The 14,954-nt window shown below is 39.3% G+C and overlaps 1 protein-coding gene and 1 pseudogene across 27 annotated transcripts in view; one reads left to right on the top strand and one right to left on the bottom strand.

The window, feature by feature from the left end:
* Positions 1–14,954, top strand: part of CCDC7 (coiled-coil domain containing 7) — a 290,894-nt gene that overhangs the window by 146,909 nt on the left and 129,031 nt on the right. The gene's annotated exons all lie outside the window — the stretch shown is intronic.
* LOC307181819 (vacuolar protein sorting-associated protein VTA1 homolog) lies at positions 8,546–14,843 on the bottom strand (annotated as a pseudogene). The gene has a single exon. The product of its transcript is annotated as a vacuolar protein sorting-associated protein VTA1 homolog (transcript).

The following is a 14,954-nucleotide window of genomic DNA, read 5'->3' as shown; positions in this document are numbered from 1 at the left end:
GGAGCGGCTGGGCCCGTGAGCCATGGCCGCTGAGCCTGTGCATCCGGAGCCTGTGCTCCGCAACGGAAGAGGCCACGACAGTGAGAGGCCCGCGTACCGCAAAAAAAAAAAAAAGGATCATGTAAACAATAAAGTAACACTCTCCTAAGCATGTCACACAATCTGTCAGCAGTTCCTGAGACACGTTGGCCTGAATGGTCATGTGCCCTGTGGGAACCTCAGACTCTTAACAAATGACTCAGCAAGTGCCCCCTTAGAGAGCCCTGAGGACTCACTAGTGCTCCTTCCAGAAAGGAATTGTGCTTCATTGACCACATTGCTCACTGTGCTAACTTGTCAGGGAGAGAGCTGCCAGTTTTTGAGTTGGTCAAGTAAGACAGCAAGTAAATTGAAAGTAAATTTAAGCATTTATTCACTTACTGTAATAGTATAAGAGTCTAAACAGGAAAGGTTCCCAGCCACACCAATATTCCATTTTCCCCCACAGAACATCATTGGATGAGGGTCAGATACATCAGTGCTGACAGGGCTGGGGTAGGGGAAGATCATCTCACAACCAAAGGAGCTCCAAACAAAAGGTTCTTGCTGTTCTATAGATCTGAGAGGAGATAGAAGTGGGAGGTCTAGGAGGAGTGCAAAAGTACTGAAAACAGAGTCAGAGACAATAAAAAGGTCTACAAGGTCCAATGAAAAGGTGGTCTATGTACAGGGTCTCAGCTGAGTCCTCCCCACATAAGAATGCTTCAGAATTGAAGCACTCAGACTAAGAATGCAGATATGGCCTTAGTCCATGACTGCACTAATTCCAATGTCTGCAGTGCACTGGCTATGTCTCAGAGTCTAGTGTGGAGTATGAAGATTTCCCCCATGACAGCTGCCAGATCAAGCCTTTGTAATCGTCTAAGGTTGGGCCTGACAGATCACGCAGAAGATTTTGGCATGTTGTCAGTGCCTCAGTGTAAACACATATGCATGTCCACATACAGGTACACATGATATACATATATGGATATACATATCCATATAGTCATCTTCATGTATGCTTACATACATAAACGTGCACATATATGTATATATGCATATTCACAGACATATTTAGAAATCATGGTTTCTCAAAGACACTTTCAATTTCATTCTCTCCCCTCAAGACTTGTTCTTATCTTTCTCTATTTCCGGTGTGTATATCCTTCCTTCCACAGTGTGAATCTGACTCTGATCAACATCAGTACATTTACTCATTTGCTCTACCTTATAATGCTTCTAAAATTATTTCAGAATGTAGAACCCTAGAAAAACAAATCTACTAAGAGGATTCTGTGATTTGCAAACAGAGAACAGATTTGTGGTTGCCAAGGGAGTGGAGGGTGGGGGTGGGATGGATTGGGAGTTTGGGATTAGCAGATGCAAACTATTATATATAGGATGGATAAACAACAAGGTCCTACTGTATAGCACAGGGAACTATATTCAATATCCTGTGATAAACCATAATGGAAAAGAATATGAAATATATATATACATATATAACTGAGTCAATTTGCTATACGGCAGAAATTAACACAACATTGTAAATCAACTGTACTTCAATAAAATAAATTTAAAAAATAAATTCTTCAGTAAACATCTTAACTTACAGTTGAAAAAGAGGAAAAAGATTTTGTGATTTGTTTACAGTTCACCCCTCTACTCTTTTGCCCAGGAGTGAGGGTGTACGTCAAATACTATATTGATGATTTACTTGCATTACTGCTTTCTTATTTCCTTCAGTAGATTCAGTTCTTTAAATTTAGTTTCAGTTTTAGTTCCTTTTCTTATCCTTTGTAATTTAACTTTTCTGTTGATACATAATTGACACATAACATGTTTCATATGTACAACATACTGACTCGAGATATGTATATATTACAAAAAGTATCACAATAAGTTTAGTTATCATCTATCACCACATATAGTTAAATTTTTTTTCTTGTGATGAGAATTTTTAAGATGTACTCTCTTAGGAACTTTCAAATATGCAATGCAGTATTAACTGTAGTCACCATGCTGTATATTTTATCTCCAGTACTTATTTATTTTATAACTGCGAGTTTGTACCTTTTGACCACCTTCACCCATTCACCCACCCTCTACCCCCTGCTTTTGGCAACCACCAATCTGTTCTATGAGTTTTGATATTGGTTTTGTTTTTGTTTTAATTCCACATATAATTGAGATCATACAGTATTTGTCTTTCTTTCACTGACTTACTTCACTTAGTATAGTACCCTCAAAATGCATCCATGTTGTCCCAAATGGCAAGATTTCCTTCTTTTTTATGGCTGAATAATATTCCTTTGTATATATGTATACTACATTTTCTTTATCCATTCATCTGTCCATGGACACTTAGGTTGTTTCCATGTTTTGGCTATTATATTATTATTATAAATAATGCTGCAGTGAACATAGGGGTTTAGATATCTTTTCAAGTTAGTGTTTTCATTTCCTTTAGAAAAATACCCAGAAGTGGAATTGCTGAATTGTAAGGTAGTTCTATTTTTACTTTTTTGAGGAACCTCCCATAATGTTTTCCACAGTGGCTGCACCAAATTCCCTTCCCACCAACAGTGTACAAGGGCTCCCTTTTCTCCACATTCTCACCAACACTTATTTCCTGTCTTTTTGATAATAGCCATTCTAACAGGTATGGGGTGGTATCTCATTGTGGTTTTGATATGCATTTTCCTGACGATTAATAATGTTGAGAACCTTTTCATGTACCTGTAGGCCACCTGTAATGAAACATGTCCTTTCAAATCCTCTATCCATTTCTTAATCAGATTTTTTTTCTGCTTTTGAGTTGTATGAGTTATTTCTTTATTTTGGATATTAACCCTTTGTCAGATATACGATTTGCAAATACTTTCTTCCATTCTGTAGGTTGCCTTTCATTTTGTTGATATTTTCCTTTGCCGTGCAGAAGCTTTTTAGTTTGATGCAGTCTCATTTTTGGTGTCAAATCCAAAAAGTCTTCACCAAGACTGATAATGTCAGGGAGCTTACTGCTTATGTTTTCTTCTAGAAGTGTTATGGTTTCTGGTCTTACATTCAAGTCTTTAGTTGATTTTGCATTGATTTGTGTGTGTAAGATAGTGGTCCAGTTTCATTCTTTTGCATGTAGCTGTCCAGTTTTCCCAACATCATTTATTGAATAGACTGTCCTTTCTTCACTGTTTATTCTTGGCTGATTTGTTGTAAATTAATTGACCCTATATGTGTAGGTTTATTTCTGGAATCTCTGTTCTCTTCCATTGATTTATATGTCCATTTTTATGGCAATACCATACTGTTTTGATTACAATAGCTTTGTAATACACAACTGACCCTTGAACAACACAGATTTGAACTGCATGAGTCTACTTATACACAGAATTTTTTCAGTAAATACATGCTATGGTACTACATAATCTGTGGTTGGTTGAATCTGTGGATGCAGAGCCATGGATATAGAGGGCCAACTGTAAAATTCTGTGTGGATTTTTGACTGTGTAGGTGGGAAGGGAGGTCAGTGCCCCTAACCCCCATGTTGTTCAAGGGTCAGCTGTAGTTTGAAATCAGGAAGTATGATGCCTCCACCTTTGTACTTTTTTCTCAAGATTGCTTTGACTATAAAGGATCTTTTGTGAGTCCATACAAATTTTAGGATTTTTTTGTTTTATTTCTGTGAAAAATGCCATTGGAAATTTAATAAGGATTGCATTTAATCCATAGCTTGCTTTGGGTGGTGTGGACATTTTAAAAATATTAATTCTTCCAGTTCACGAGCATGGAATATCTTTGCATTATTTTTGTCTTCTTTAATATCTGTCATCAATATTTTTAGTTTCAGTGTATGAATACTTTATCTCCTTTGTCAAATTTATTTTTTTCTTTTTGATGTCATTGTAAATGGGATTATTTTCTTATTTTCTCTTTCTCATAGTTTGTTGTTAGTGTATAGAAATGCAATTGATTTTTTATTTTTTTTTATATGGATTTTGTATGTTGCACCTTTACTGAATTCACTTATTAGTTCTAACAGCTTTTTGGTGGAGTCTTCAGGATTTTCTATATATAGCCTTTATTGGGTTGAGGTAAATTCCTTTTATCCCTAATTTATGGGAGTTTTTATCATGAAAAAGTATTGAATATTTTCAGATTTTTTTTCTGCACCTGTTGAGATGATCATGTAATATTTATCCCTTGCTCTGTAATGTGGTGTATGTGTCACATTGATTGATGTTGGACCATCCTTGCCTGAGTAGAGTAAATACCATTTGGTCATGGTGTATGATCTTTTTAATGTGCTGTTGAATTGTTTGCTAGTAGTTTGTTGAGAATTTTTGCATGAGTTCATCAGGGATATTGGCTTGTCATTTTCTTGTGGTGTCTTTGTTTGGCTTTGGTATCTAGGTAATGCTGGCCTCATAAAATGAATTTGGAAGTTTCTACCAGTGAATGTTTGTGTCCCCCCCATAATTCATGTGTTAAAATCCTAATGTCTAATGTAATTGTATTAGGAGTGGGGAGGTGCTTAGGTCATGAGGGTGGAGCCCTCATGAGTGGGATTAGCCCATTCATGAATGGGCTAAAATTTTAGAAAAATTTTCTGTTTTCTGTTTCATTTATTCCTGCTCTAACCTTTATTATTTCCTTCCTTCTGATAACTTTGAGTTTAGTTTATTTTTCTCTTTCTAGTTCCTTGAGGTGTAAAGTTAGGTTTTTTATTTGAGGTCTTTTTTCTAGCTGCCCACAGACAATCCAGCTATGTTGATTCCTTCAGTGTTCTAATTAAGGTGAGATAGAAGTGGGCCTGTCAGGCAGCACCCTGAAAGGCTTTGAGAGCCTTATGCTCACTTCCCTCTCTCTTTCTCCCATGGGAAAAATTGTGGGTGGGGGAATCTCTCTCTGTGTTGAGCTGTGCTGACTTGGTGGAGGGGTGACATAGGTAAAGCAAAACTGTTCTTCTTACCCTTTTTAATGCAGCTATCTAGGATGTTATGTTCCACCAGCATGCTGGAACTTCTTGAGTGGACTCTGAAGCTCTCATAAATGTATTTCATCCACAAATTGTTAAATCAGTGTTTCCATGGGCTTCGGGACTGCGATCTCTTACCCTGCCGTTTTGCTGATGTCACTCCCTAAATTATTTTAAATTAAAGTGATCAGAAGATATTTTTCTTTGGTTCATGAATCAGTATTTAAGCATATATTTTATAGCAGTTTTACACTTAGACTTAAAGTGTGAATACCCCAAGATAACTAGAGAATAAAGGCCAAAATATTCATAACTTTTGGTTGGTATTTCTAGTCATAAGACTATTTCATGGCCATGAGTCATATACTAATTATTCACCAAGGCCTTATAACAGGCCAATAGTAGTCGCTTAAAGGGTTTGTACCTTTCATCTGACTCCAGGTGACTATGATACCAAAAGCCTAATGGGCACCTCTGGCCTCTGGCAGTGTCCTTCTGCCATAGGCTCTAATCAGCAAACTGAGAGGTTGCTGAGATCTGTAACTCAAACACAAATGTGTATCAGAGGAGCCAAAGGGATGGACAGTCAGAAACCTGTTGGAGGGCCTCTAGGACATCCTGTTTTGGTCTCAAAGGTAGAGACCAAAAATGGTATCCTAATAGACAAATGCCATCAAGATGACCACATGGTGAATGTCAAAGTACTAGTAGCTGAAAAGTTCCACCAATCTTTGGGCCTCCTTTGTGTTTGTGGGGGCTTAGAGGAACTAAAGCTTGGCAGTTGTCTCCTATGGAATGACACATACTGCCTCTTCTCAGTTTACTCCCAGAGATTTCACTTGGGTACCAGGTCCTGGTACTTTTTCTGTATTAATGGCCCAGACTTAACTCACATGTAAGTCCACATGCTTTCTGTGTTTGTTGGGTAATTCCCTTGCCTAGGCCTAGTGGAGGTTATTGTTAATATAGGGGGAGGCTAGGGCTCCATGTGGGAGTGGGACTTTTTCCAGGTCATGGCCTTATGGAAGGACATTAAAGGTACGTTGCAACCCATGACACGTATGGCAGACTGATCCTGATCATCCCTGTGGACAGGGATGCTGAAAGAGACATTTGTAATGTCAGTTGCTTTGTACTTGCCTCAGCTTGGGCCACAGCCTTCATGGCTGTCATAATTTCAGGTAACACTAGTAGTGCTCAAGCTGCGTGACTGCATTGAGCCTCTAATAATCTATTGAATCTCCATACACCTGAGGCCTAATCCACAGGCCAGATGGGGCTACTGAATAGAGAAATAGTCTTACAGAGAATTTTTGCTTCATTAAGCTCAGTAATGAGGAAGCTGTCTCTTTTCATCCTCTAGGGAGTTGCTTTGGTAGTCAAAGGGACTAGGTACTGATAGACTGTTAGGTTCAGACTACCTAACAGACTACCAGAGCCACTGAAATGGCCTCAGTTGTAGTATTTATGATCATGGCTTGGGGATAAGGATGGGGTGTTAAGGACGCACACTTAGACTATATAAATACACACACACACACACACACACACATATATATATATATATATATATATATATATATATATATATATATATATATATAGTTTTCCCTCATCTTGGTACAAAAGGACCAGGGAATGAAATTCTTCCTCACCTCCCCATTGAACTGTGACCTTGGCAAACGTCCTCATGTTCCCAGTGAGGACATAGGGACCTTGGCCTAACTCATAGTCTTGTTTATTTTTAAAGTTAAGAGGTTTGGATAAAAGTAGAGAGATTTCAGGTCAAGATTCACTGGGAGGGCTGGAAGGAATATTATTTATATTAGTCATAGGAGTTGTCAGTATGTGGACTCTGTTGTGCCCCCAGTGGCCATTATCTAGTCACAAGTATCTGAAGGAGAGTCTATCAGTCTCCTCCTTGAGACCCATTGTTGGGTAACAGGACCCATAGATGTCTTTGGGAAAGACCTTAACCCAATGATCCAGGAGTAAGTACCCAATTACCATTTTTACATCACTCTGACTACAGTGAAAAGTTAGTGTCTTGCCAGTAGCTGCTTTTTCTTTGCTTGGAAATTTTTCATTTCACACATGGATTGTGCCGTGAACCAAGTGACATCACCTTATAAGGAGGTTTAATTGAGACAGATGACCAGTGAGAGTGGCAAGAATGAACTTAAATCTGAGTCTGGTAAACAATCTCATCATTTACTTTTCTTACTTCTCATTGTCAAATCAAGGAACTGTCAGGTGGCTTGCAGAGCCCCTTATAGGTGGCCGTAAGAGTAGACCAAAAAAGTTTTCCAGTGTCAGAGAACTCACCATGATTGGACCAAACCAGTCCAAGAACAAATAATAGCTAGTAAAGGAAGGAGAAGGTCTCAGGTGTACATGACATTTCTCCCACCTCCTTCTTCATCCTCCTTGGGCAAAGTGGTCATGGAAGATGTTCTGAAAGAGGGGGTTCTGCCGTAACACACCAGAAAAGGTGCTTCTGTCCTTAAATAATTTTAACAAGATTACTTTCTTTGTGGTGGAATCAAACTATCCAAATCTCTTTGGGTCACTGGGCAAAGCAATCCTGAGGGCTCTACCTACTTTCTCATTAAATATGAGAAACATTTGCTGCATCAAGGATGTCATCAGTGCCCGGGACATGTTTAGATTTAACAGTAGTCCTTGTGTCCTATTCTGCATGCAACTTTAGGTGACCAACTACATTGTTTTCTGGTTTATCTTTCCTGTATTTCCTTTTCTAAAGGTAAGTATTTTATATTTTCTTTCCATTTCCCACTCTTTTCTTTCCTAAAAGATAGCATACTTGATACCTTCTCTTTTCATTTTTTCTACAATTAACCTATCTCCTAACAGTCCCTCCAAGTTGGTTTATAAGTATCTTTTTATAGCTTTATGTGTAACTCTTTGTACCACATCATACACCATAATTTGTGTTACCCTAATTTATAGTATGTACCTTGTTTTTCAACCAATCTCACATGCTAGTACATTTAGGTGCTTTTGAGTATTTTGCAATTAAAAATATGGTGTAATGAATAACCTTTACATATACTTTTTCATTATTTGGTCTATGAGTATATATTAACCTAAGTTATAATAATCTAAAACAAGTAGGGACTAATATAAAATGTATTTGATGCCAACAAATATTTATGAAACAGTGAGTCTTACACACATTAAAATTTTCCTCACAATTTTTATGTCAGGTCTAGCATTATGGTAATTTACTTATATTTTATGTTTATAAAAATGAAAGAAAATACTGCTAAACATGTGTATAAATTTGATATATAGGGATTTCACAATAGACCTGTTTTTCAGTTTAATGCACTAAATGTATCTCTTTTTGTAGCTCATGATCATGTGTCAGATGAAAATCTTATGTTTAAGCATCAAGACTCAAAGTCAGAAACAGAAATGCATGCAGAGAAACAAAAATCTTCTAGAGATGAAAGTCTCATTAGTAAGTTTAATAATTATAGATGACTTTAAATTATTTTAAATTGTACTCATCAGAAGATCCTTTTTCTTTGGTTCGTGAATATGTATTTGGGCATATTTTTTTTGAACTAGTTAAAAGAATCCTTGTATTTATTTTTTACACAGCACAAATGCAGGTGACACAGTAAGTCCATAATTCCTCACAAAACTTATTAACTTATCAACTGAGAATCCATGTTCTTAAAATCTGCATCATTCATAGCTATACACTCTATGGAATCCATTCCATAGTAGCAGAGGAGAACCTTAACTCAAAGCACCAAGTTTCCAGGCATTACTGCAAATGTCTTGTTTTCATTCTCTGATACATGCAGTCAAACTGCCTATGAAGCAAATACCAATTCACCTTAAACGCCAATGGATAAGGGAAAACAATTGGGAAACCAACATTATTCTTACATCTAAAACTGATTCTACCTGTTTACCTTGTTGTATTTCTTTCCATGAACATTTTAACTTTTAATGTAGCTATAATTAATATGAATATAAATTGAAACTTAAACATAATCTCTTTCAGATTCATCTAACAATTTAGGACGTTCATATCTGTTTCATAAGTCCTAAGGAAAACAAAATGTGACCTCTAATCTAGAATATTCTTGCAATCTTTATTAAAAGTTAAATTAGAATTTTATAGCAAAGTAATATGGTCTGTTTGTCCAAATTATGGATTTAAAAATTCCTTAATTTATTTAAATTAAGATACAAAGCTGATTCCCGGTATATTTCATAGAAGGGTGTTTTCATTTTTTGAACAAGCAGGGTTCAGTGGACATTTTTAGGATCTTGCTCGCATCAGCCCTGTGTATACCCAGAGATTACTGGATCCACTAAATGGACAATGAAAATTGGTCGAGGCTGTTGATGAAAGCTTCAACAGGAATCTGATACACAGACACAGACTTTATTGTTATAGTCAGTGGAACTGAAATCTTCCTTAAAACTGTGCTTCTGATAGGCTGAAGATAGAGTAATGGACTGTTAGTTCTTTAAGCCAAAAATGCATGGATCTGTTCTACAAAGGCTTCATTCTCTGCCTGTAGTCAGTAACTTGAGGGTCTTCTGTAGATTCTGCACTGCTGACATCTTCATACTGCAAAGCTCTGCCAGCGTTATTTGCAGTATTTCTGAGGTCTAGCAAAGTCCTCTGATGTTAGTTGGGTATCTCCCTGGGAAACTGTACTGAAAAGTGCAGGATCAATGGCCGGAATAGTCTGTGGAGTAGGCTGGATAGTGTTACTTGTTACACCTGTGCTGTGAGGAGCTTCTTCTGGGGTATTAGCAGGAATGTGGGCACCGGGAGGAATTTGTATTCCCATAAAGCTGCTTGATGTCATGTTGCTTGGGTCATAAGTTGAAGATGACGGCTGAGGGGCTGAGTGGGCAGAGAGGTTGCTCCAGAATTTTCATTTTCTCCAACATCATTATCTTCTTCAATCCCACCAGGCCCTGCTTGAGGAGTCTCTCCATTCTTTAAAAAATTATGAATATGAATATATGTTGCTTTCCACCTTGCATACTTTCTGTGTTTCACGTTTTCATCAGTGAGTTCTCCAACCGCTATTTTGACATCTATTAAAAGACTTTCAGTGTAGAAGAACTTGATCATGTTTTTGTGAAATCGCCCAGCATGATCTTCATTATCTACATACAAAAACATTTTCAAAGCATAATTCTCCAAATGGGCAGAGCCAACTATTTCTTGAGTAACAGCTTCATTATCACCCAACTGTTTCATAAGAGCATCTAACTGATCCATTAGCTTTGGTGAAAACATACGACATTCAGGAGTTTTACTATCAACGTTCATTCCTGTTTGCATTGCATACAAATGACAGTAATAAGCCACCACAGGGGGTCCCCGCTTGTCATGCTCCTGAGCCGTCCTCAAATGATGGTGTACACTCTTAAGCTGTGGGGGCAGTGGGGGCAGCGGAGCAAGCATGGACATCTCCACTCCAGGAATCCTATTTGGGCATGTTCTTATAGAAATTTTTCACTGACGTAAAGTATGGATGCCCTAAGATAATTAGAGAACAAAAGCAAAACTGTTGATAACTTTTGGTCAGAATTTGTTGTCTTGAGACTGTTTCACAGTCGTGGGTCATGTGTTCAGTATCCCCTGAAGCCCAATAATGGACTAATAATTGTCTCTTAAAGGGTGTGTACCTTTCAGCAAGCTGTTCCTAGAGATGATGAATTAAAAACCCCAACAGGTGCCTCTGACCTGTGGCAGTGTTTTTCTGCCTTAAGCTCCAGTTGGTGAATAGATAGTTGCTGAGAGCTGTAACTCAAATGGCAAAATGGATCAGAGGGGCCAAAAGGAAGGGTAGCTTAGGTGGCTTGTTGGAGGGCTTGCAGGTCATCCTCCTTGCTGTGGCCCCACTGAAAGGAAATGACCTTTCTTGTAACCCTTTAGATGGATGGCATTAAGAATGCAAGTAGATGAAGAGTTCCATCAGTCCCTGGGCCTCCTTTTTAATTGCTGGAGCAGAGAGGATCAAAGCCAGTCTTTTCCCATGGAATGAAACAATGAGACTCCATACCCAGGTCAAGCCCAGGAATTTCACTTGCGTACTTGTACGTTTTCTGCAAAAGTGGCCCAGCAAGTTGCCACTTGTGTGTCAGCAGGGTGTCCAGCCCTTGTTGGGCTGTTGTCCAGCTCCCTTCTCTGGACTCAATAGGATGACATTATCAGTAAAGTAGAGGGCTAGTCCCTCCTGGAAAATCTGGAGATTTTCCAGGCTTTGATACATTGATGACAGATAGGAAATTCAGATAGACTTGTGGAAGGATATGAATGGTGAATTGTACCCATTCCACATAAAGATGAACTGACTGGAATCATTCCCATTCAGAGGGGTACTGAAAAGGGCGTTTGTGATATCCATTGCTGAATAACAAGTTCCCACACTCTGGACAAGTTACTACGACAGTCACACTGTCAGATATCACTGATGCCAAGGTTGTCCTGTTGGTTGAACAGCCAAAATCAATTGAGTATCTGTGAACTCAAGATCAGGTACACAAGTCAAGTGAATTATTGAATAGGGATATAGTCTCAAGGAGCCTTTTTCTGCGTTAAACTCAGTAAAGAGGGCAGTTTTTCCTTTTTCTTTCCCAGGCAGATTTTTGGGAGATAGAGGTACTAGGTGCTGGTAATCGGGTAGGTTCACAATCCTCTTATGCTCCTCTAACATGGCCTTCAGTGCAGTAATTTCCACCAGGGCTTGGAAGAATGAGAGTAAAGTTATGATGGTACTCTCCTGGAGAGCCCCATGGTGTCCACTAGCACTTCTGGAGGCACATTAGCCTGGCTGCTGATGTGCCCTGTGGGACCCTTTGACTCTTGCAAATGATCCAGCAGTATGCCCTGAAAGAGTCTCACTAGCACCTCTCAAAGTGCTCCTTCCAGAAAGGAATTTTTTACTTTATTGACTACTTTGTTCTCTATGCCAATCTGTCAGAGAAAGCTGCCTGTTTTGACTTGGTCAATTAAGATAGCAAGCCAAACTGAAAGTAACAATTAAGATTTTATGTACTTCCTATAATAGTATAAGCAAGAGTCTAAACAGGAAAGGGCCCCAGCTCCACCAGTGTTTCATTTTCCCCATGGAACCAAACCAGGCAAGGGTCAGATGTCAGTGCGGATGGGAGTACAGGTTGGCGGAAGATTATCTCATATCTGAAGGAGCCCCAAATGAAAGGCTCTTGCCCTTTTATGACCTCAGGAACCTTGTGGATATTGATGTAGGATGGCTAGGAGTGTAAAGTCTTGAATACTGTGTAGTAACTGAGGAAAGTATCTTTAGGTTCCCCCAGTGAAGTGGTCTACACAGAGGCACCTGAAAAGTGCAGTGTATCAGCTGACCCCTCCCCCTTTCACAAGGCGGCCTCTGATGGAGGCACCTGTGTAGGAATCCAGACCGCATAAGAGCATGGTATGGATGGATGGGCCTTTGTCCTCCACTGCAACTACCTGCAGTGTCTAAAGTTCACTGGGTATGCATCAAATTTGGTGTGGGGTGAGAAGCATTCCCCCATGAGAACTTTCAGGTAGAGACCTTGTAATTGTCTGTGGTTGGACCTGCAAAATCAAGCAGGATTTTGGCCTGGAGTTGAACTCCTGTATATACATATGTATACATATATATGCACATATATATACAGATATTCATACACACACCTACACTGAGTGTCCTTTGTGTTTGTTGTGGTAGAGATAGAAATAAGCTTGGCTCTTTGGAGTGCTTGAAAAAAGCTTGGCCTCCTTTGTATCTTGGTGGGGGATGGAGAAGGAAAACTTAGTTTCCTTGGAGCTTGGAGTGACAGTGTACCCCTTTCCACTTTGCCCCCAGGGATTTCAGTTGCGTATTAGATCTTTATACCTTGTTTACATTAATGACCCAGCTGTGCTGTCACATGTGGGTCATCATAGAATCCAGTCTCTGTTGGGTAGTACTCTTATCTGGTTCCAGTGGAGGATGTCATCAATATAGTGGAAGTTTTAGTACTCGATCTTGGAGCAGGGCTTTTTCTAGGTCATGGGCTTGTGGAAGGACATTAAAGGTATGTTGTAACCCATTGCACATAAGGTAAACTGATCCTGGCCATTGTGAGAACAGGAATGTTAAAAAGGGCACTTGTGATATCAGTTGCTGCATACTTACATGACTCACCTTGAGCAGTAAACTTCTGTGAAGGTCACAGGACCATGTGATGCCAGTGTCTGGAGCTGTACTATGGCATTGAGCCAGCGGTAATCAATTGAGTCTTTAGGCACCCAAGGCCTTACACACAGAGCGAAAGGGCTTATGAATGGAGAAATAACCTCATGGAGAACTTTTGTTTCATTAAGTTCAGCAATAAGGGCAATGAGTTGTTTTTGGTTGGTAAACGTGCTAGGCACTGGTTTTCCACATGCCCCCCTAAAATGGCCCTAAAATGCAGTAGTTCCTATCAGGCCTTGGGGTGAGATGCACATAGAAAATACATCTAAACCAGTAATACATTCAGTTATGGAAGCCATAACAATGGAGATTTTTAGTGGTGTGTAGGGACATGCCTATAGTTGGATTTGGATAAAGATCCCATTTGGTGAGCTCAGACCAAAAACCAGTGAGCATTATCTGTTTTCTCCTCATCGTAGTGTCCGTGGTTATAGAGATCTTAGTCATATGTGCATCAGTGTCCAAAAGGCCCAGATATGCAATTCACACCTATCTCTCCATTGAACCTTAGCACATATCCTCATATCACAACTGGGGAGATAAGAATCTTAGCCTAACCTTAATTCTTATTTATATAGAAAACGGAGAGGTTGGATAAAAGTAATGGCAGGGGGGTTGTGTCTCAGGTTCATCTCAAGATTCACTGGGAAATGCAGAGGGAAGAGCACTAGTGTTAGTCATAGGTGTCATCATCATTTGGACTCTAGAGTGTCTGTGTGTTGGGTCACCTGTGAATTCCTTGGTGGAGAGTCCATCAGTGTTCTCTGTGAGTTCCCGTTGTTAAGTAACTAGACCCAGAGATTTCCTTGGGAAACCACTTAAACAGGTCATCCATAAATGGGTTCCTGATTACCATTTTTAGGTCACTTTCTTCACTGGCCAGATGATATCTATCTGTTGCTGGTTCTTCCTTTCCCTGAAATTTGTCAGTGAAGATCTGGATTGTCTTGTGAACCAATTGACATCACCTTATAAGGAGGTTTAATTGAACTAGGAAAACAGCACATATGGCACAAATGACACTGGAAATCTGAGTCTGGTTACCAGTCTCATTGTCTCCTGTTCTTGCTGCTCGTTGTTGAACCAAAGGACCATCAGGGTGGCTTATCAGGCACCTTCCAGATGGTTATACGGGTGGTTAAAACACCTTTTTTCAGTGTCAGGAAACTCATCATAAGTGGGCCAAACCTGAGAAAGGAGCTGGGGAAGGAGAGGGAATCAAGTGTTCATATCATTGCCCTCCCCACTTCCTTGGGCAGAGTGGCCGCTGTCAAAGCACTCTGAAAGAGGGAGTCTGTTGTGACACATCTCTTTACCAAGTTTCACAAATTACCTCCTTTTTTTTACTGGGGTATAGTTGTTTTACAATGTTGTGTTAGTTTCTACTGTACAGCGAAGTGAAGTAGAGTTCCCTGTGCTATACAGCAGGTTCTCATTAGTTATCTGTTTTATACATATTAGTGTATATATGTCAATCCCAATCTCCCAATTCAGCCCACCCCCCATTTCCCCCCTTGGTGTCCATACATTTGTTCTCTGCATCTGTGACTCTATTTCTGCCTTGCAAACAGGTTCATCTGTACCGTTTTTCTAGATTCCACATATATGCCTTAATATACGGTATTTGTTTTTCTCTTTCTGACTTACTTCACTCTGCATGACAGTCTCTAGGTCCATCCACATCTCTACAAATGACCCAATTTTGT

Source organism: Stenella coeruleoalba, assembly GCF_951394435.1.
Source record: "Stenella coeruleoalba genome assembly, chromosome: 2".
Classification (NCBI taxonomy): domain Eukaryota; kingdom Metazoa; phylum Chordata; class Mammalia; order Artiodactyla; family Delphinidae; genus Stenella; species Stenella coeruleoalba.
Note: the sequence above shows the minus strand (reverse complement) of the source record. Positions and strands in the feature narration are given on the sequence as shown.